The following is a 23422-nucleotide window of genomic DNA, read 5'->3' on the forward strand; positions in this document are numbered from 1 at the left end:
GCTTCTATCTGCCCCCATCGTGGAGGAACCCTAGACCAGTGATGAAGAACCTATGGCACGCGTGCCAGAGAGGGCACGCAGAGCCCTCTCAGCTGGCACGCAGCCTCGCCTCACTGCTTCGGAGCTGCAACTTCCTCCTTCCTCTCACTTATTGAGAGGCGCGGCCGCAGAGCTGATGGGGAATGATGGGGGTGATGGGGAGAGGGGAATGATGGGAGTGATGGGGAGAGGGGAATGATGGGAGTGATGGAGAGAGGGCTAATGATGGGAATGATGGGGAGAGGGAAATGATGGGAGTGATGGGGTGATGGAGAAAACAATGATGGGAGTGATGGAGAAGGCAATGATGGGAGTGATGGGGAGAGGGCCAATGATGGGAGTGATGGGGAGAGGGGAATGATGGAAGTGATGGGGAGAGGGGAATGATGGAAGTGATGGGGAGAGGGGAATGATGGCAGTGATGGAGAGAGGGGAATGATGGCGGTGATGGGGAGAGGGGAATGATGGGAGTGATGGGGAGAGGGGAATGATGGGAGTGATGGGGAGAAGGGTGAATGATGGGTGTGATGGGTTGAGGGACATGGGAGAGGAGAATAATGGGAGTGATGGGGAGAGGGCTAATGATGGGAGTGAAGGGGAGAGGGGAATGATGGGAGTGACGAGTGATGGAGAAGGCAATGATGTGAGTGATGGGGAGAGGGCCAATGATGGGGTGATGGGGAGGAGGAAATGATGGAGGTGTGGAATGGGCAATTACATGAAGGGGATCATGATGGGACATATTTCTGCATGAAGGGGATCATGATGGGGAATATTTCTGCATGAATGGGATCCTGATGGGGCATTTCTGCATGAAGGGGATCATGATGGTGCATATTTCTGCATGAAGGGGATCATGATGGGGCATTTCTACATGAAGGGGATCATGATGGGGCATATTTCTGCATGAAGGGGGATCATGATGGGGCATAGTTCTGCATGAAGGGGATCATGATGGGGCATATTTCTGCATGAAGAGGGTCATGATGGGGCATTTCTACATGAAGGGGATCATGATGGGGCATATTTCTACATGAAGGGGATCATGATGGGGCATATGTCTGCATGAAGGGGATCATGATAGGGTATATTTCTGCATGAAGGGGATCATGATGGGGCATATTTCTACATGAAGGGGATCATGATGGGGCATTTCTACATGAAGGGGATCATGATGGGGCATATTTCTGCATGAAGGGGATCATGATGGGGCATATTTCTGCATGAAGGGGATCATGATGGGGCATATTTCTACATGAAGGGGATCATGATGGGGCATATTTCTACATGAAGGGGATCATGATGGGGCATTTCTACATGAAGGGGATCATGATGGGGCATTTCTGCTTGAAGGGGATCATGATGGGGCATATTTCTGCATGAAGGGGATCATGATGGGGCATATTTCTGCATGAAGGGGATCATGATGGGGCATTTGGCACGTGTTGGCACTTCGTCATAAATAATTGGGTTTTAGGTTGCAGTTTGGGCACTCGGTCTCAGAAAGGTTCGCCATCACTGCCCTAGACCAATGGTTTGTATGGGGGGGCTACTAATCTTTGTGGATCTGATTATAATGGAAACCATATGCATTAGATGACTGTTTGCCGAAACCGTGGTCCACCGCTCACTCTGCCGACGGCCGCCTCTGCCAGGCATGGGAGTGCTTCCGCTGCCGACGGCCACCTCTACCAGGCAGGGAAGCGCTTCCTCTGCTGACAGCCGCCTCTGACAGGCAGGGAAGTGCTTCCTCTGCCGACGGCCGCCTCTGCCAGGCAGGGGAGCGCTTCCTCTGCCAGGCAGGGGAGCGCTTCCTCTGCCGACGGCCGCCTCTACCAAGCAGGGAAGCGCTTTCTCTGCCGACAACCGCCTCTGTCAGGCAGGGGAGCGCTTCCTCTGCCGACGGCCGCCTCTGCCAGGCAGGGGAGCGCTTCCTCTGCCGACGGTCGCCTCTACCAAGCAGGGGAGCGCTTTCTCTGCCGACAACCGCCTCTGTCAGGCAGGGGAGTGCTTCCTCTGCTGACGGCCGCATCTGCCAGGCAGGGGAGCGCTTCCTCTGCTGACGGCCGCCTCTCCCAGGCAGGGGAGTTCCCTCCTGGATTCTCTGTGAGAAAGGCTCTGACTTATCTCATGGAGAGAAATGTGATCAGTAGTCAGAAATACGACTTGTCCACTTGACATCTCTCCGACCATCAGTTGGATGGTGCCCCATATAAATTAGACCGGTGGCCAAAACTGTCTATCATGGAGACATCAGTCTAATGTGTACAGAGCCTTATCTGTGCGGTGTTCAAAGCCCGAAGTCTTCTCCTACCTCTGTTTACTGTACTACTATTTTGCTCTATTATCAGCCAAACAGAATGAATCTCCTCTTGTATCAGGCCAGGAGTGCCCGGCTGTCATCTATTGCTCTCTATTGTCAGCCGCCTGTGACTGGGGACAGGCCGTGTAGCAGAATTTTAGATTATAATATAATTATTTGATATTATCCCCCTTTTAGATCCTGCAGGCTGATGGCGGTAATTACTGCACGTGTGTGAACGCAGCCACCCTCGCGGTGATCGATGCCGACATTCCCATACGGGACTATGTGTGCGCCAGCTCAGCCGGCTTCATCGAGGACATGCCGCTGGCGGATCTCAGCTAAGTGGAAAAGTCGGCGGGGGGAGCCCACTTGTCTTTGGCGCTGTTACCCAAGTCTGAGCAGATTGCGCTGCTGGAGATGAACTCGCGGCTGCACGAGGATCGCCTAGAGCGAGTGAAGGATACGTAGGTCCTCACTCCTGTGCAATATGAAGGAGATTCTGAAAACATGATCTGTTGGGGGTCGTGAGGACTGTAGTTTGGGAAACACTGATCTAGATGAAGGCAAAAACAACTATGAAGCAGTTATGAAGAAGTCCATCCTGACCGTAAGTATATCAAACAGGGTAAATTGCTGGAGGAATATCCGATCCACATAAATCTGGAACCTGAAACTTAATGCTTAAATTAGAACTGTCAATGTTCGTGCAGACGAAGCCAAGCTAGTAAATTCAAACCAATATAAAAAATAGCTAAGTATTACAAAATTTAGCATTCCACACTTTCCATTTCACAGTGTATCTAGTCATACCATCATTAATCAGAGCAAACCTCTTTTCTAGGGAACTATGCTATTGAACCTTATCTAGAATTTCTGAGAAGAGAGGGGGATCTGTTTTCTTCCACCAGTAGCATTCTGATGGAAGAAAACAGATCTGTATCTTCAACCCAGAGCCTTTTCTATGGAAGGTACCTGCCAGCCCGGACATTAGGAGATTTTATCCGGTTGACTCAAACATACACATCGCCATTAGTGTTGAGCGATACCATCCGATATTGAGAAATATCGGATCGGATTGGATCAGCCCGATACTCAAAAAAGTATCGGGTATCGCCGATTCCCATACCGGAAGTCCCATTAAAGTCAATGAGACAGAAATATCGGAATTAAAAAAAACCCTTTTTTTCCTTGTGCATCCAGTTTGGGAGGGGGGAAGAGTGTGGGCGGTGCGTGGGCGGACACTGTGCGTGTCTGTGTGTGCGGGCGGGGTCTGTGCGGGCCTGCCGGGGGTCTGTACAGGCCTGCCGGGGCCTGTGCCGGCCTGCCGGGGATCTTGTGTGTGTGCAGGCATCATCCGATGGGACTACAAGTCCCATCGGGCGATGCCTGCTACAATGACATTGACACATTAGCCAATGATGGGACAGTAGTATTCCCATCATCCGGCTAATGTGTTGAATGTAAAAAAAACTAAAAAATGAACATACATACTACATACATACTACATTCATACAACATACATACATACTACATATATACAACATTCATACATACATACTACATACATACTTCATATATACTACATTCATGCAACTTACATACATACAACATATATACTAAATTCATACAACATACATACTACATATATACAACATTCATACATACTACATACATACTTCATACAGTCATGGCCAAAAGTATTGACACCCCTGCAATTCTGTCAGATAATATTCAGTTTCTTCCTGAAAATGATTGCAAACACAAATTCTTTGGTATTATTATCTTCATTTAATTTGTCTTAAATGAAAAAACACAAAAGAGAATGAAGCAAAAAGCAAAACATTGATCATTTCACACAAAACTCCAAAAATGGGTCAGACAAAAGTATTGGCACCCTCAGCCTAATACTTGGTTGCACAACCTTTAGCCAAAATAACTGCGACCAACCGCTTCCGGTAACCATCAATGAGTTTCGTACCATGCTCTGCTGGAATTTTAGACCATTCTTCATTGGCAAACTGCTCCAGGTCCCTGATATTAGAAGGGTGCCTTCTCCAAACTGCCATTTTTAGATCTCTCCACAGGTGTTCTATGGGATTCAGGTCTGGACTCATTGCTGGCCACCTTAGAAGTCTCCAGTGCTTTCTCTCAAACCATTTTCTAGTGCTTTTTGAAGTGTGTTTTGGGTTATTGTCCTGCTGGAAGACCCATGACCTCTGAGGGAGACCCAGCTTTCTCACACTGGGCCCTACATTATACTGCACAATTTGTTGGTAGTCTTCAGACTTCATAATGCCATGCACACGGTCAAGCAGTCCAGTGCCAGAGGCAGCAAAGCAACCCCAAAACATCAGGGAACCTCCGCCATGTTTGACTGTAGGGACCGTGTACTTTTCTTTGAATGCCTCTTTTTTCTCCTGTAAACTCTATGTTGATGCTTTTGCCCTAAAAGCTCTACTTTTGTCTCATCTGACCAAAGAACATTCTTCCAAAATGTTTTAGGCTTTTTCAGGTAAGTTTTGGCAAACTCCAGCCTGGCTTTTTTATGTCTCGGGGTAAGAAGTGGGGTCTGCCTGGGTCTCCTACCATACAGTCTCTTTTCATTCAGACGCCGACGGATAGTACGGGTTGATACTGTTGTACCCTCGGACTGCAGGGCAGCTTGAACTTGTTTGGATGTTAGTCGAGGTTCTTTATCCAACATCCGCACAATCTTGCGTTGAAATCTCTTGTCAATTTTTCTTTTCCGTCCACATCTAGGGAGGTTAGCCACAGTGCCATGGGCTTTACACTTCTTGATGACACTGCGCACGGTAGACACAGGAACATTCAGGTCTTTGGAGATGGACTTGTAGCCTTGAGATTGCTCATGCTTCCTCACAATTTGGTTTCTCAAGTCCTCAGACAGTTCTTTGGTCTTCTTTCTTTTCTCCATGCTCAATGTGGTACACACAAGGACACAGGACAGAGGTTGAGTCAACTTTATTCCATGTCAACTGGCTGCAAGTGTGATTTAGTTATTGCCAACACCTGTTAGGTGCCACAGGTAAGTTACAGGTGCTGTTAATTACACAAATTAGAGAAGCATCACAGGATTTTTCGAACAGTGCCAATACTTTTGTCCACCCTCTTTTTTATGTTTGGTGTGGAATTATATCCAATTTGGCTTTAGGACAATTCTTTTTGTGTTTTTTCATTTAAGACAAATTAAATGAAGATAATAATACCAAAGAATTTGTGTTTGCAATCATTTTCAGGAAGAAACTGAGTATTATCTGACAGAATTGCAGGGGTGTCAATACTTTTGGCCATGACTGTATATACTACATTCATACAACATACATACATACATACTACATATATACAACATTCATACAACACACATACTACATATATACAACATTCATACATACATACTACATACATACTTCATATATACTACATTCATACAACTTACATACATACAACATATATACTAAATTCATACAACATACATACATACATACATACTACATATATACAACATTCATACATACTACATACATACTACATATATACTACAATCATACAACATACATACAACATACATGCATACATATATACTACATTCATACTACATTCATACAACATACATACATACTACATATATACTACATTCAAACATACATATATACTACATTCATACAACATACATATATGCTACATACATACTACATATATACTACATATATACATACTACATGCTACATACATACTACATACATACTGCATACAATACATTCATACAATACATACATATAGACATACAGTACATATAACATAGAGTACATACTCACCTTTACTTGTCACTTTGTTCCCCGAAGCCAGTGTCATCTGTGAAAAAATATGAAAAAAACAAACAACCGATATAAGCCCTGATCCGCAGAAATCCTCGAGTGTCCCACGACGATCTCCCGTGGAGAACAGCAGCATCAGCTGATGCGACCGCTCTCCAGGGGGCTCCAGGAATCCAATGACGGGAGGTAGGTATCCTTCCGCACTGTATTCCTCCGCCACTGTAAAAAAAATAGTCCCTAGTCTCACTTTTGGCATTGCTGTGTGAGAAAGTTCCCACACAGCTTTTGCCATAAAGTGAGACCAGTGAACGATAGTAACCTGTCAGTGATGCAGTGCAGGACATCGTCGTGGGACACTCGTGGATTTCTGCAGATCAGGGAGTATATCGGTTGTTTGTTTTTTTCATTTTTTTTCATAGATGACACTGGCTTTGGGGAACAAAGTGACAAGTGATGGGGAGTATGTACTCTACAGTATGTTATATGTACTGTATGTCTATATGTATGCATTGTATGAAAGTATTGTATGTAGTATGTATGTAGTAGGTATGTTGTATGTATGTTGTATGTCTGTAGCATGTTGTATGTATGTAGTATGTACTATGTATGTATGTTGTATGAATGTAGTATATATGTAGTATGTATGTATTGTATGAATGTATTGTATGTAGTATGTATGTTGTATGTATGTTGCATGTTGTATGTATGTAGTATGTACTATGTATGTATGTTGTATCAATGTAGTATATATGTAGTATGTATTGTATGAATGTATTGTATGTAGTATGTATGTTGTATGTAGTATGTCTGTAGCATGTTGTATGTATCTTGTATGTATGTAGTAACTATGTAGTATGTATGTATGTTGTATGAATGTTGTATATATGTAGTATGTATGTAGTATGTATGTATGTTGTATGAATGTAGTATGTATGTAGTATGTACTATGTATGTATGTTGTATGAATGTAGTATATATGTAGTATGAATGTAGTATATATGTAGTATGTATGTAGTATGTATGTATGTTGTATGAATGTTGTATATACAGTATGTAGTATGTACTATGTATGTTGTATGAATGTAGTATATATGTAGTATGTATGTATGTTGTATGAATGTAGTATATATGTAGTATGTATGTTGTATGAATGTAGTATGTATGTAGTATGTATGTAGTATGAATGTAGTATGTATGTAGTATGTATGTTGTATGAATGTAGTATATATGTAGTATGTACAGTGGGGAAAAAAAGTATTTAGTCAGTCAGCAATAGTGCAAGTTCCACCACTTAAAAAGATGAGAGGTGTCTGTAATTTACATCATAGGTAGACCTCAACTATGGGAGACAAACTGAGAAAAAAAAATCCAGAAAATCACATTGTCTGTTTTTTTTTCATTTTATTTGCATATTATGGTGGAAAATAAGTATTTGGTCAGAAACAAGCAATCAAGATTTCTGTCTCTCACAGACCTGTAACTTCTTCTTTAAGAGTCTCCTCTTTCCTCCACTCATTACCTGTAGTAATGGCACCTGTTTAAACTTGTTATCAGTATAAAAAGACACCTGTGCACACCCTCAAACAGTCTGACTACAAACTCCACTATGGTGAAGACCAAAGAGCTGTCAAAGGACACCAGAAACAAAATTGTAGCCCTGCACCAGGCTGGGAAGACTGAATCTGCAATAGCCAACCAACTTGGAGTGAAGAAATCAACTGTGGGAGCAATAATTAGAAAATGGAAGACATACAAGACCACTGATAATCTCCCTCGATCTGGTGCTCCACGCAAAATCCCACCCCGTGGGGTCAGAATGATCACAAGAACGGTGAGCAAAAATCCCAGAACCACGCGGGGGGACCTAGTGAATGAACTGCAGAGAGCTGGGACCAATGTAACAAGGCTTACCATAAGTAACACACTACGCCACCATGGACTCAGATCCTGCAGTGCCAGACGTGTCCCACTGCTTAAGCCTGTACATGTCCGGGCCTGTCTGAAGTTTGCTAGAGAGCATTTGGATGATCCAGAGGAGTTTTGGGAGAATGTCCTATGGTCTGATGAAACCAAACTGGAACAGTTTGGTAGAAACACAACTGGTCGTGTTTGGAGGAAAAAGAATACTGAGTTGCATCCATCAAACACCATACCTACTGTAAAGCATGGTGGTGGAAACATCATGCTTTGGGGCTGTTTCTCTGCAAAGGGGCCAGGACGACTGATCCGGGTACATGAAAGAATGAATGGGGCCATGTATCGTGAGATTTTGCGTGCAAACCTCCTTCCATCAGCAAGGGCATTGAAGATGAAACGTGGCTGGGTCTTTCAACATGACAATGATCCAAAGCACACCGCCAGGGCAATGAAGGAGTGGCTTCGTAAGAAGCATTTCAAGGTCCTGGAGTGGCCTAGCCAGTCTCCAGATCTCAACCCTATAGAAAACCTTTGGAGGGAGTTGAAAGTCCGTGTTGCCAAGCGAAAAGCCAAAAACATCACTGCTCTAGAGGAGATCTGCATGGAGGAATGGGCCAACATACCAACAACAGTGTGTGGCAACCTTGTGAAGACTTACAGAAAACGTTTGACCTCTGTCATTGCCAACAAAGGATATATCACAAAGTATTGAGATGAAATTTTGTTTCTGACCAAATACTTATTTTCCACCATAATATGCAAATAAAATGAAAAAAAAACAGACAATGTGATTTTCTGGATTTTTTTTTCTCAGTTTGTCTCCCATAGTTGAGGTCTACCTATGATGTAAATTACAGACGCCTCTCATCTTTTTAAGTGGTGGAACTTGCACTATTGCTGACTGACTAAATACTTTTTTTCCCCACTGTATGTAGTATGTATGTATGTATATTGTATGAATGTAGTATGTATGTATGTATGCTGTATGACTGTAGTATATATGAAGTATGTATGTAGTATGTATGTATGTTGTATGAATGTTGTATATATGTAGTATGTGTGTAGTATTTATGTATCTTGTATGAATGTTGTATATATGCAGTATGTATGAATGTAGTATATATGTAGTATGTATGTAGTATGTGTTACTATGGGCACCGCATCGGGCAGGGCGGAGTTCTGTGGAGTGGACCCTCTGGACCGTGGCACCGAGGGACCCCGGACGAGCAACCAGGTGTGGCCGACCCCTATACAGGGACCGTTAGGCGCAGGTCCGAGGGTTCGAATGCCACGGTAGCCGGAACCAAGAGGGGCGGCTTGGAATGGATCCGGTAGACTGGACTGGAACAGGACAGCAAGCTGAAACCCGGGTTGGCACGGCTTGAGACGGACAGCAGGTACAGACTCAGGTAGGCAGTGCTGGAGCAGGTACGGAGACTGGACTGGAACAGGTACGGACCCAGGACTGGAACAGGTGCGAACATGGGACTGGAGCAGGTGCGGACACCGGACTGGAACAGGTGCAACCACAGGACTGGAACAGGTGCGGACACAGGGCTGGAACAGGTACGACCACAGGGCTGGAGCAGGTACAGACACAGGGCTGGAGCAGGTACGGACACAGGGCTGGAGCAGGTACGGACACAGGGCTGGAGCAGGTACGGACACAGGGCTGGAGCAGGTACGGACACAGGGCTGGAGCAGGTACGACCACAGGGCTGGAGCAGGTATGGACACAGGGCTGGAGCAGGTACGGACACAGGGCTGGAGCAGGTACGGACACAGGGCTGGAGCAGGTACGGACACAGGGCTGGAGTAGGTACGGACACAGGGCCGGAGCAGGTACGGACACAGAGCTGGAGCAGGTACAGACACAGGGCTGGAGCAGGTACGGACACAGGACTGGAACAGGTGCGGACACAGGGCTGGAACAGGTACGACCACAGGGCTGGAGCAGGTACGGACACAGAGCTGGAGCAGGTACGGACACAGGGCTGGAGCAGGTACGGACACAGGACTGGAACAGGTGCGGACACAGGGCTGGAACAGGTACGACCACAGGGCTGGAGCAGGTACGGACACAGGGCTGGAGCAGGTACGGACACAGGGCTGGAGCAGGTACGGACACAGGGCTGGAGCAGGTACGGACACAGGGCTGGAGCAGGTACGGACACAGAGCTGGAGCAGGTACGACCACAGGGCTGGAGCAGGTACATTGGTCCATCTCAAAAGGACCAATGTACCGGGGGCCCAGCTTGTAAGAGGGTAGTTTCAGTCGGATGTACTTGGACGAAAGCCAGACCTTATCGCCAATGTGAAACGGTGGGGGGGTCCAGCCTTCTCTTGTCTGCGTGTCTCTTCATTCGCTCGCTGGCTTTCTTGAGGGCTGCGTTGGTCTCGGACCAGATCTCAGAGAATTCCTGGAACAGGGAATTGTCTGCCGGTACCTCGTAGGCAGGGGTGACAGGAAGAAGTATGTTAGGATGTTTGCCAAATACTACGAAAAAGGGTGATTTGGTAGAGGATTTGCCGGCATGATTATTATAGGCGAACTCCGCCCATGGAAGCAGCTCAACCCAGTCATCGTGATGGGTGTTGGAGAAATGCCGTAGGTATGCAGTCAGCGTCTGGTTAGTTCGTTCTACTTGCCCATTGGTCTGCGGATTGTAGGCAGATGAAAAATCCAAGGATATGTCCAGAAGTTTGCAAAGCGCCCTCCAAAATTTAGCCGTAAACTGTACTCCACGATCAGACACAATTCGTTGAGGAAGGCCGTGTAATCTAAAAATCTGATGAACGAAGATCTTGGCTAAACCAGGTGCGGAAGGAAGGCCGCTTAACGGAAGGAAATGCGCCATCTTAGAAAAGCGGTCCACGACCACAAGGATCACCGTACAGCCAGACGAGCGGGGCAGATCCATGATAAAATCCATGGCGATACTTTCCTAAGGAGACTTCAGTATCGGTAAGGGAAGCAGCAGGCCAAAAGGAGAACGACGAGGTGTCTTATTCCTTGCACAAGAGGAACAGGAGGCGACGAAGTCTGCCACATCCTGACGAAGAGTGGGCCACCAGTAATACCGCATTATGAGGGCCAGGGTTTTCCCAATTCCGGCATGACCAGCCACTTTGGAGGAATGACCCCACAGAAGAACTCTCCTCCTGACGTTCTCTGGCACAAGAGTTGTGTCCGGGGGTGGAGACAACAGCGTCAGCGGAGCCACTGTGATTATCTTCATGGGCTCGATAACATGGGAAGGTTCCTCCCCAGATTCAGTCGGCTGAAAGACTCTGGATAGGGCATCGGCTTTAGTGTTCCTGTCTCCGGGGCGAAAGTGCAGCTCGCAATTAAAACGAGCAAAAAACAGTGACCATCTAGCCAGTCGAGGATTGAGCCTCTGGGCGGACTGGAGGTAGGCTAGATTCTTGTGGTCCGAATAAACAACAAATGGATGGACAGCTCCTTCCAGAAGGTGACGCCACTCCTCCAATGCCAGTTTGATGGCCAATAGCTCGCGGTCGCCAATCGAGTAGTTACACTCAGCTGGGGAGAAGGCTCTGGAGAAGAATCCACAGGGTTCGTAGGGAGCCCGAACCGGTTCTCTGGGATAAGACAGCCCCGGCACCAGTCGAGGAAGCGTCCACCTCCAGCACGAAAGGTTTGCCGCTCTCTGGACGGATCAAAACGGGAGCCATGGAAAACGCTTGTTTTAGCGACTGGAAGGCCTCTTCTGCTTCGGGTGTCCAAGAGTTAGTAGAGATCCCCTTACGGGTAAGGGCAGAGATCGGTTTGGAGAGTGTGGAAAAATGCGGAATGAATTGCCGACAGTAGTTGGCGAACCCCAAAAAACGTTGGATGGCTCTTAAGCCAACGGGACGAGGCCACTTGAGAATGGCGGAGAGTTTTTCGGGATCCATCTGCAGCCCGGCATCAGAGACGATGTAACCCAGAAATGGCAGTGAGGTCTGCTCGAACAGGCACTTCTCCATTTTGGCATATAAATGATTCTCCCGAAGACGCCGAAGAACAAGGCGGACGGTCCTCCTGTGAGATGGAAGATCTGAGGAGAAGACCAGGATGTCATCCAGGTATACTACGACACAGGAGTACAGGAGGTCCCGAAAGATTTTATTGACGAACTCCTGGAACACCGCCGGGGCATTGCACAGACCGAAGGGCATCACCAAGTACTCGTAATGACCGTCACAGGTGTTAAAGGCGGTCTTCCATTCATCGCCGGCACGGATGCGGATGAGGTTGTACGCCCCCCCGAGGTCCAATTTGGAGAAGATGCGTGCCCCTCTGAGACGGTCAAACAACTCCGGGATAAGAGGGAGCGGGTACCGGTTCTTGATAGTGATGCTGTTCAATCCTCTATAGTCGATACAAGGGCGCAGAGAACCGTCTTTCTTTTTAACAAATAAGAACCCGGCGCCCGCAGGAGACGAAGACTTCCGAATGAATCCCTTGGCGAGGTTCTCCGTGACGTATTCAGACATGGCTGCAGATTCTGCAGGAGACAGCGGATAGATCCTGCCCCTAGGAGAAATAGAACCAGGGATTAACTCGACTGGGCAATCGAAGGACCGATGTGGTGGAAGAACCTCCGACTCCTTCTTGTCGAAAACGTCGGCATAAGCCCAATAGGCTGAGGGAAGTCCAGAGAGCTCCTGAGGTGGGCGGGTGGGAACAACCGGATGAATGGGGTTCAGACAGTGACCATGACACGGATCTCCCCAGCGCAAGACCTCCCCGGTCGACCAGTTGAGTTCCGGCTGGTGTGTCCGTAGCCACGGGAGGCCAAGTAGAATGGCATGAGACAGGTCGGGCAACACGTAGAAGGCCACTCTTTCTCAGTGGAGAGCGCCGACTTGCAAGACAACCTCTTCTGTGACCGCGGTGATGGATTCCTGTAGCGGTCTACCGTCAACGGAAGCGAGAACCCAGGGGTTCTTCAGGGTGACCACGGGAATACGATACTTATCCACCACTTCACGCCGGATGAAGTTGCCTGCTGAGCCCGAATCCACATAGACCACCTCGGACCCACGACTCTCCCCTGAAAGTAAAAGAACAGAAAGTGTAAGGGCCTGAGAGGACTCATAATCACCTAGGATGGCCTCTCTTACCTGGCCTAGGTGGAAGAGTTTCCCGGTCTCTCAGGACAAGAGCGGATGAAGTGGGATGCGCCTCCACAATAAAGACAGAGACCCTGCTCCCGTCTCTCCCTCTGACGTCTCTCAGTCATCCGGACCCGATCTACCTGCATAGGCTCGGGAGGCGGAGTATGTACAGGACCAGGCGACCGTGGACTAAAGGACCGACTAGCGGTCGTAGCAGGCCGAATGGGTCTCCTGTCCCTCGCTGATTCCCGGGCGCGCTCCTGGAACCGGAGGTCAATTCGAGTGGCCAGGGAGATGAGGTCCTCGAGGGTGGTAGGAGTATCCCGCCCCGCCAACTCATCCTTAATTCTGCCCGACAACCCCCGCCAAAAGGCCCCGACCAATGCCGCGTTATTCCAACCTAATTCAGAGGAGATGGTGCGGAACCGAATGGCGTACTGACCAACAGTAAGGGAACCCTGGTGGAGGTTGAAGAGTGATTCTGGAAGCGAGGCTATTCGTCCGGGCTCATCGAACACCTTGCGAAAGGTGTCCAGGAAAACCGGAATATTAGAGACCATGGGATCGTCCCTCTCCCAGAGCGGATTTAGCCAGGACAAGGCCTCTCCCTCCAGATGGGACATGATAAAGGCCACCTTGGCCCTATCGGAGGGATACTGGTGAGGCTGAAGCTCGAAATGCAAGACACACTGGTTTAGGAACCCCCTACACTGTTTGGGGTCCCCACTGTACCGGGGTGGTTTGGCCAAGCGAGGAGAGGGAAACGGAGCGGGATTGGGGAGGGCGGCCGAGGCTGTGGCGGCGGACTGGAGATCTCCCAGACGACTGTCTGCCGAGGCCATATAGGACAAAATATGGGACTGAGCGTCCCGCTACTGGCTCAACTCCTGCTGGAGGCCCGCCAGCTGAGCGGCATTCCCGGGATCGGCTGCCTGAAGAGCGGACAGGCGGGACTCCATGGACTTCATGACCGACATGATGCGCCCCTTGTTCTCCCGTAAAAAGAGCAACTCCTTTTGACCGGGAGCTGAAATACCGGCGGGATCCATGGCCTGACCGCACTGTTACTATGGGCACCGCACCGGGCAGGGCGGAGTTCTGTGGAGTGGGCCCTCTTGACCGTGGCACCGAGGGACCCCGGACGAGCAACCAAGTGTGGCCGACCCCTATACAGGGACCGTTAGGCGCAGGTCCGGGGGTTTGAATGCCACGGTAGCCAGAACCAAAAGGGGCGGCTCGGAATGGATCCGGTAGACTGGATTGGAACAGGACAGCAAGCTGAAACCCGGGTTGGCACGGCTTGAGACGGACAGCAGGTACAGACTCGGGTAGGCAGTGCTGGAGCAGGTACGGAGACTGGACTGGAACAGGTGCGAACACGGGACAGGAGCAGGTGCGGACACCGGACTGGAACAGGTGCGACCACAGGACTGGAACAGGTGCGGACACAGGGCTGGAGCAGGTACGGACACAGGACTGGAACAGGTGCGAACACGGGACTGGAGCAGGTGCGGACACCGGACTGGAACAGGTGCGACCACAGGACTGGAACAGGTGCGGACACAGGGCTGGAGCAGGTACGGACACAGGACTGGAACAGGTACGACCACAGGGCTGAAGCAGGTACAGACACAGGACTGGAGCAGGTACGGACACAGGGCTGGAGCAGGTACGGACACAGGGCTGGAGCAGGTACGGACACAGGGCTGGAGCAGGTACAGACACAGGACAGGAGCTGGAGGAAGCAAGACAGATTAGCACAAAGAGCCTGATGACAGGCGAGCGCACGGACCCTAAAGTGCTGTTGGAACAACAGCGGTCAGGCGCCCCCACTAAGGGAGGACGACCTGATATAGCTGCCGCTGTGCCCCCATTGGCCCGGCAGCGCTATCAGGGCAGGGCGCCGCCGGAGGTCGGGTCAGATGGAAAGAGCCGACCGCGGCCTACGGCGCATGCGCGAGACCCACGGTGACGTCACCAGCCGCGGGCTGCACAGAGAGGAATGCCGACGTCGGGGCTGGGAGGAGTGCGGCTGCTGGACGCGGTAAGTTTGGCCGCGCGCGCTGGGGCACCTGGCGGGGAGCGTGGCAGGGGACCCGGGGGCCGAGACAGCAGGGCCAGGGACCGTGACAGTATGTATGTATGTTGTATGACTGTAGTATATATGAAGTATGTATGACTGTGTTGACCTAAGGGAAGGGGAAGGTAACCCCTTAGCGCATTTCCTCAGCCCCTCTTAACCACTATTAATCAGACACGGAGACCGAATGATGGGTGAAAGTCGGTCACAGCTTTATTTAAAAAAAAATTTTATAAAATTTTTCTTAACAACCATTTGAAAACAGGCACTTAGCTTTCTTAACACGCGCTAGCTGCCAAATGCCCTGCTCCATAGACGCAGGCAAGTCAGCCAGCAAGCCGTAGCTTCGTGCCATAACTTATCCACCACCACGGAGGATCCTGTCCTCAAACAGGACTCCGACCCCCACCCATCAAAAGCAATGCCTGCTCAATACCATCTTGGAGACCAGAGAGGAAGATATCGAGCCCGATATCATTCAAGTGTACCCCGTCGGGTCTCAACAATGCAGCATTGTCCCCTTCCAGCTGTCTATGTCTAACAACCACCCCAAAACGCTTGCGAACAAACTTAGAAATACGAGCATTTATGTTCCTCCTGGTGCGCTCCACTGCCATACCATCCCTCGCTCCTTGCCACACCACCCTTGGAGCAATCTCTGACCAGACGAACACCAATTCTTAAAAAAAAACATGGAATCGCTCCATGTCGGCTCGCATCATCGTGAGAAGCTCTGCTATTTTGTATGAACATAAATCATTTTCCCCTGCGTGCAGAACCAAAATTGTCAGACCCCTGGTTCCTCTTGCAATCGACACCACTTCTGGGAGAACTTGCGGCCATTGTAAACCCCTGATGCCTCTCCACATGCAGGACACGTCTCGAAAACCTAAATGCCTCCCACCAGGGTGGCACTCAGCTCGCTGTGCTGCCCAAAATATGTATGAGTGTCGTAGTAGCCAGACCGTTGGTCTAACCGCATCTGTAGAAAAAGAAATTGTGTGCCGTCGATGGAAGAGGTGATGGGACAGATTAAATCTTTACTCAGAATCGAACAGCTGGAGGCGGAAAGGAACAAGGAGGGTCTGACGGGTAAATTCTTTAAAAAATGGAGGCTTTTCATAGTAAGACAATGTGATGAAGAGGAAATAAGGAGAATAGTAAGGCCCTTTAAATATACTGAATGGTACCTACTGGAAGACATCCAAAACAATTTGGGGAATCTGAAGTTGGCTAATGAAGGCGAGGTGTAAGGTTCTGGTAGGGACAGGCGTTAAAAAGGAAAAATGTGTGGTGATATTTTACAGAGGCGATGCTTGCAATCTGTGTTTTACAAGTGGTCTAGACATAACATGTGTGCGAAGTTGCTAGGGGAGATCATTGAAAATGTAAGAGGAAGAGGGTTTGTTTAAGGGAGGGTAGGAAGGGAGGATGGTAGGCTGAGTTATTGTCTGTTTATTGGAAAAATGACTTGTCATGTGAAATGAAGCAATGTCTATGAAAATTTGAAATAAAATTTGTGTTTTAAAAAAGAAAAAGAAATTAAAACGTTAGTACAATAAATCCAGGCGGATATACCTGGCAAAACACGCTGAACACCACCTCCCAATCCGCTGGACTTCAGCATCAGGTAAACCTTCCTTAGCAGCCTCCGTAGCCGCCCCAATGCGAAAAGAATGCGTGCCATACTCACGCACCAACACTCCCACCCCCGTTAAACATTTATTGAACACAGCCATAAACTGATACCTAGTCAAAGGTGAAGAATCTGCGTGCGTGAAGAAAAAATCACCACCGCATCCAATATCCGAGTACGCAGTAAGCAAAGCGACCGGACACGTTGGGGAGTCTGAAGCATTCAGCAAAACCCAAGAACCCCGTCCCAATGGATCAGTTTTCAACTTCCTTATGCGTACCCGAACAGCTGTGTCTAAGAAAATCACATCCCCCACTAGTAAACCACACTCCGAACCGTGTTTGCCCCGCGGAACCAATTCCCCGACCCTTAAAACGCCAAAAAATGCTAAACCGAACGCTGCGGATATGAGAGCCGACTCAAACGGCGAACTACAGACCTTTCCAGAAATATCTACTGTATAAGTTGGCCCAGTAAAACTAGGGAAATAGGGCACCGGCACTCACTGGTAGGGTGAATCCTCTTCCACCCTTTAATGGCCTGTCGTATAATAAAGGATTTTGTAACATCCAACCAACCTAACAACTGAAAATGAAAAGCGACACCCACCAAACGCTGCTGCGCTGATGTCCCCGACAAACCCTTATCCCTCAACTGACATAGGTACTTTATTGTAACTTGAAATCTCGCATCCCCGCAAACTTGAACCGGCCTGGAACCAGCCAGTAAGCACCATTCCATCCACGCCTTACCATAGGCTTGCCACGTAGACGAAGTCACCGATGAGCGAACCAGTGACATCAGCTGTTCGCGACCACCTCCCACAGGTGCAGCGGACATCGGAAAACCTCCGGGAGAGCATTGGGGCAAGTATCTGTGAGTACCTGTAAATCAGGGTGAATGGAAAAATAAGACATGCAATGATCAATTTCTTGTACCAGTTGAGCTCGAAGCCAGATATTAAATTTCAGACACAATAAAGCCAACCGGCGCAGCAGGCTCAACACCGGCTGCGACTTAGACGACATATGATTGATACATCTAGCCACACGCAAATCAGCGGTCTGCAGATGAATTTCCTGGTTACAGAGTAAATCACCCCAAAGCTCAATTGAAACAACAATCGGAAAAATCTCACACAAGGTCCCATCCCGACACAACTCCGAACTCAACCAAAAATCCGGCCACGGCTCCCTACACCTTCTGTTCTCGAAAACCGCCAGAAAACCATTATCTGTATCTCCTGTGAAACGTAACCCCAAATCCTGAGCCATGCGGCGAGGCAACATGAAACAGGTATGACCATTAAAATTTTCCAAAAACAACCGCCACACTTCCAAGTCTGCCTTCATGGTCCTTGTAACCCGCACCCGGTGATGGGAGCTAGACGCACCTTTAGTAGCCAATGACAGACGTCGTGAAAAAACCCTGCCCACAGGCATGACTCTACTGGCAAAAACCAAGAGACCTAACAGCGATTGCATCTGTAAGAGGGTAACCTTTTTGACTGACATGAATCCTTCAATCAGCAACATCAATTTTTTAACCTTCTCACTGGGAAGACGATACACCATTGCGACCGTATCAATCTCAATGCCTAGAAATGACAAAACTTGCACCGGGCCGACGGTCATTTCCGGGGACAACGGCACACCAAATCTCTCTGCAATTGACGTGAACGTTGTAAGCAACCTGTGACATAAATCCGAGTCCTTCGGACCAACAAAAAGGAAATCATCCAGGTAGTGGGTAACGGACCTGCTCCCCGATTCCCATCTCACTACCCATTCCAAAAATTAACTAAAAAGCTCAAAATAATAACAAGAGATAGAACATCCCATGGGGAGACACATGTCATAGTAAAACTCTCCGTCCACATGACAACCTAACAGATGAAAACAATCCGGGTGCACTGGCAGCAAACGAAAAGCCGAATCAATATCCGACTTTGCTAACCAAGCACCTTCACCCGCAGTTCTGATCAACGTTACAGCCCGATCGAGCGAGGCATAGGACACCGACGCATCTTCAGGCGAAATCCCGTCATTCAAGGAAAACCCTTTCGGATGCGATAAATGGTGTATCAGTCGAAAAGAACCCGGATCTTTTTTTGGAATAACCCCTAGAGGCGACACTCTAAACTTCTGAAACGGCGGAAATGAAAAGGGGCCAGCCATCCTACCAAGGCGAACCTCCTTCTGTATCTTCTCAACAAGAACCTCCGGATGCTCACGAGCCGATTTCAAATTTGCCGGGAAACCACTGTGGCTATGCAGTTGGAACGGGATGAAAAAACCATCAGAAAAACCAAAACGCAGCTGACCTGCTGCTTCTTTGTTAGGATACCGGTCTAACCACAGTCCCATCTCGACTACGCTCACTGGCGTCCTTCCTATCAGTTTGCTGCGGCTTAACTGGCAACTTTCCTGTTGGTCGAGAACATTTACATGCTGGATGGGGACCGCCACATGCCGAACATTCATGCTTAAACTTACAGAGGCTGTAAAATCTGCAGTGCCCTTCATTGAATAACCAACAGGCACCGGGTCTCCGCACGACCACTGAACTGGAGCCTGTTGAGCTTTCATAGAATCGTATTGTTGGAAGGGACCTCCTGGGCCATCTGGTCCAACCCCCTGCTCAAAGCAGGATTCGCTAAATCATCCCAGTCAGATGTCTGTCCAGCCTCTGTTTGAAGACTTCCATTGAAGGAGAACTCACCACTTCTCGTGGCAGCTTGTTCCACTCATTGATCACTCTAACTGTCAAAAAGTTTTTTCTAATATCTAATCTGTGTCTCTTCCCATTCAGTTTCATCCCATTGCTTCTAGTCTTTCCTTGTGCAAATGGGAATAAAGTTGATCCTTCTATAATGTGACAGCCCTTTAGATATTACTTTGTCCAGCAGCCGCTGATGGAAAGGGAGATTGCCTTTGCGTCATCATCAGCCACAACCAAACCTCAGTCGCCTTCACCCCCCAACCAATATCCGGATGGAGAGCCAACCTCCTCCTGAATTCTTCGTCATACCGCCACCATGCCGATCCACCATGAGCCTTATAAGAGTTGTAAATCATATCTTGGTAGATAAAAAGCTCCGAGCAACGACCCGGATGCTTCTGCCACATAATGCAACCCAGCACTGCAAAAGCCTGCAACCAATTGTTCATAATTTTCGCCACCTTCTGGCGCCCTTTGTCCGAAAATCTCTCAAACATTCTCCTTTCCTTATCCACCGTATGCTGATCCACTGAAATCAGCGACCAAATATCTATATAACCATTGTTCCAGATTTTTGGTTTAGTTTCCTCGTCTATATGTGACCCAAGCGCACTGACCCCGCAAAACATGGTATCTTTATATACTCCCGCTGGCGCGGAATCGATTTTAGCGTTTTCCTTTTCAACACCAGATGTTAAGGGCAATTGCCCAATCAACGCCTTCAGAGCCGAAATAACAGCGGCATTATCCACACTTTGCAGTCCCAACAGGGAACACTCACCCGGGTCCACTGATGGAGGAGGGACTCCTAGCGATGGAGGTAGTCCGGCTCCTGGACACACCCCTTGGATGAACATGCTGCGACTTGTAGCCCCGGGAGGTACGGCCGTCTCCACCAGGCTGGAAGTCCTGGACTGCGCCCTCGACTCCCGATGATTAGGTGTTATGATTCCACCACACGGCGGGGGAAGAAGGTGCCACTGAGCTCCACCCCCCACTGACCCAACCTACTTGCCGGTCCCACCCTAGCCGGTGGGCGACAACTGGGCGGCGGTCCCTACCTCGGCGTAAGTGCAGGGAGCTACAGTGAGGGTAAACCGAGGGTGGAATGAGTGCAGGACAACCTAAGGGAGACAAGCAGCAGCAAGGAGGGCTACTAGAGTGAAACTAAAGAGTGAATGAACCTGAAGGGTAAAACCACGAAACCCCAAACTAACACAAAAAATACTAAGCTTTCAGCAAAGACAAAAGCGGAAAGCTGGAGTCCCCGAGGTACTCAACGAAAGAGAGACCGGGAGGCTGTCAGAGGTAGTACCGGACAGCGCGGTAGAGAAGGCAGGAATCCGTACCACAGAAGAATCACCGGCAAGGAGTGAAAGCCCTGTGGAGTGCTAAATAGGAAGAAGGCGGGACATAAGCACAGGAAACAGTGAAGCAGCCAATCACCAGAACGGAGGAAGAACGAACGAAAAAGAACTAGTTGATCAGAAACTGTATATAAAGACTGGTTGTGTGGCACAGCCAGTAAGGCAGCGAGACTTGCTGTGGAACACAGACTAGACCCCGGTACGAATCCTGACATTACCCCCTCCTTTATGAGGGGCCCCTGGACCCTCACACAGGGAAGGCTTCTCAGGAAAATTGATATGGAACCTCTTACATAACCTGGGAGCATGAACCTCAGAATGAGACACCCACGACCTCTCCTCAGGGCCAAACCCCTTCCAGTCCACCAGGTACTGCAGGACCCCACGAACTTTCCTGGAGTCCAAGATCTTTCTTACCTCAAACTCGGGGTGACCAAGTACAACAACAGGAGCAGGAGGTGTGTCAGCCGGACAAACTGGAGGTACATAAGGTTTTAGGAGAGAGACATGGAATACCTTATGCACTCTCATCGCCTGGGGGAGGTCCAATTTGACAGAAACAGAGTTGATTATCTGAGATATTTTAAAAGGACCAATGTACCGGGGAGCCAGTTTACCAGAGGGGACTCTCAGTTTCAGATTTTTAGTAGAAAGCCACACTTTCTGCCCAACTTCAAAGGAAGGACTTCTCCTCCGCTTCCTATTAGCAAAGCGGCACTGTGACTCATGAGCCTTTTTGATGTTGCTTTGGACTTGCTCCCAAACTGACCGCAGATCAGAGGAAACAATCTCTACCTCAGGATTGTCCGAGGGGTCCTCAGAGAAAGAGCTGGATTTAGGGTGAAATCCCATGTTGCAGAAGAAGGGAGATATCCCTGTGGAAGAGTTCACCCTATTATTTATGGCAAACTCTGCCAAGGCAATAAAAGATGCCCAGGTCTCTTGCTTATCAGCCACATAGCAACGTAAGAATTGTTCAAGGGCTTGATTGGCCCGTTCTGTCTGCCCATTGGTCTCCGGGTGAAAGGCCGATGAGAAAGCAAGGGAAACGCCAATTTTACTACAGAAAGCTCTCCAGAATTTGGAGACAAATTGGGTACCCCTATCTGAGACAATATTAGAAGGAATTCCATGCAGCCGCACCACATGATTTAGAAACAAGGGGACCAATTGCTTGGCGGATGGTAATTTGGGTAAAGGAATAAAGTGCGCCATCTTACTAAAGCGATCCACCACAACCCACAAGGTAGTCATTCCCAGGGAGGGAGGTAAATCAGTAACAAAGTCCATGGACAGATGGGTCCATGGCTTGGAGGGAACAGGTAGAGGCAGGCTTGGACTGGCCCACCGAGGTACCGTTGGATCCCTCGGTGGGCCCCGCCCCCGAATGTCACTGTCACTCACTGGTCACTCGTACCCAGGGGCAGGGCCGGCGTCAGCACGCGGGCAAGTGCTGGGGCCCTGGCGAGATGGGAGGGCCCACTCACGCTGTCTGGGATACCCGCCGGCCGCCGCCACGCCCCCCATGTACTGACCCCATCCTGCGCCCTCCGCGAGGGACCCACGCAGTGACGCAGCCCCTTACAGCCAGCAATGATCATCGCTTCCTTCCGCTGTAAACTTGTGTGCGGTGCCAGCACAGGACCTGTGATGAGGTCACAGGAGGGGAGGAGTCGGGTCACATGATCAGGGCGGCTGCAGGACTCTGCTGTGCTGGTCGCTTTTCATTATGGTGCTGGTCTGGATGGATGAGGTAACGTTTATGTGTGGGACAGTGGGGTCAGGGAGGGGTTTACAAGGTGGATGTAGCAGAGCCGTGTGTGTACTTGTGTGGGGTCAGGGAGGGGTTTACAAGGTGGATGTAGCAGAGCCGTGTGTGTACTTGTGTGGGGTCAGGGAGGGGTTTAGCAAGGTGGATGTAGCAGAGCCGTGTGTGTACTTGTGTGGGGTCAGGAGGGGTTTACAAAGTGGATGTAGCAGAGCCGTGTGTGTACTTGTGTGGGGTCAGGAGGGGTTTAACAAGGTGGATGTAGCAGAGCCGTGTGTGTACTTGTGTGGGGTCAGGAGGGGTTTACAAAGTGGATGTAGCAGAGCCGTGTGTGTACTTGTGTGGGGTCAGGAGGGGTTTACAAGGTGGATGTAGCAGAGCCGTGTGTGTACTTGTGTGGGGTCAGGGAGGGGTTTACAAGGTGGATGTAGCAGAACCGTGTGTGTACTTGTGTGGGGTCAGGGAGGGGTTTTACAAGGTGGATGTAGCAGAGCCGTGTGTGTACTTGTGTGGGGTCAGGGAGGGGTTTTACAAGGTGGATGTAGCAGAGCCGTGTGTGTACTTGTGTGGGGTCAGGAGGGGTTTACAAGGTGGATGTAGCAGAGCCTTGTGTGTACTTGTGTGGGGTC

This window comes from Dendrobates tinctorius, unplaced genomic scaffold (genome assembly GCF_039654945.1).
Source record: "Dendrobates tinctorius isolate UK_male_01 unplaced genomic scaffold, ASM3965494v1 ptg000063l, whole genome shotgun sequence".
Taxonomy (NCBI): domain Eukaryota; kingdom Metazoa; phylum Chordata; class Amphibia; order Anura; family Dendrobatidae; genus Dendrobates; species Dendrobates tinctorius.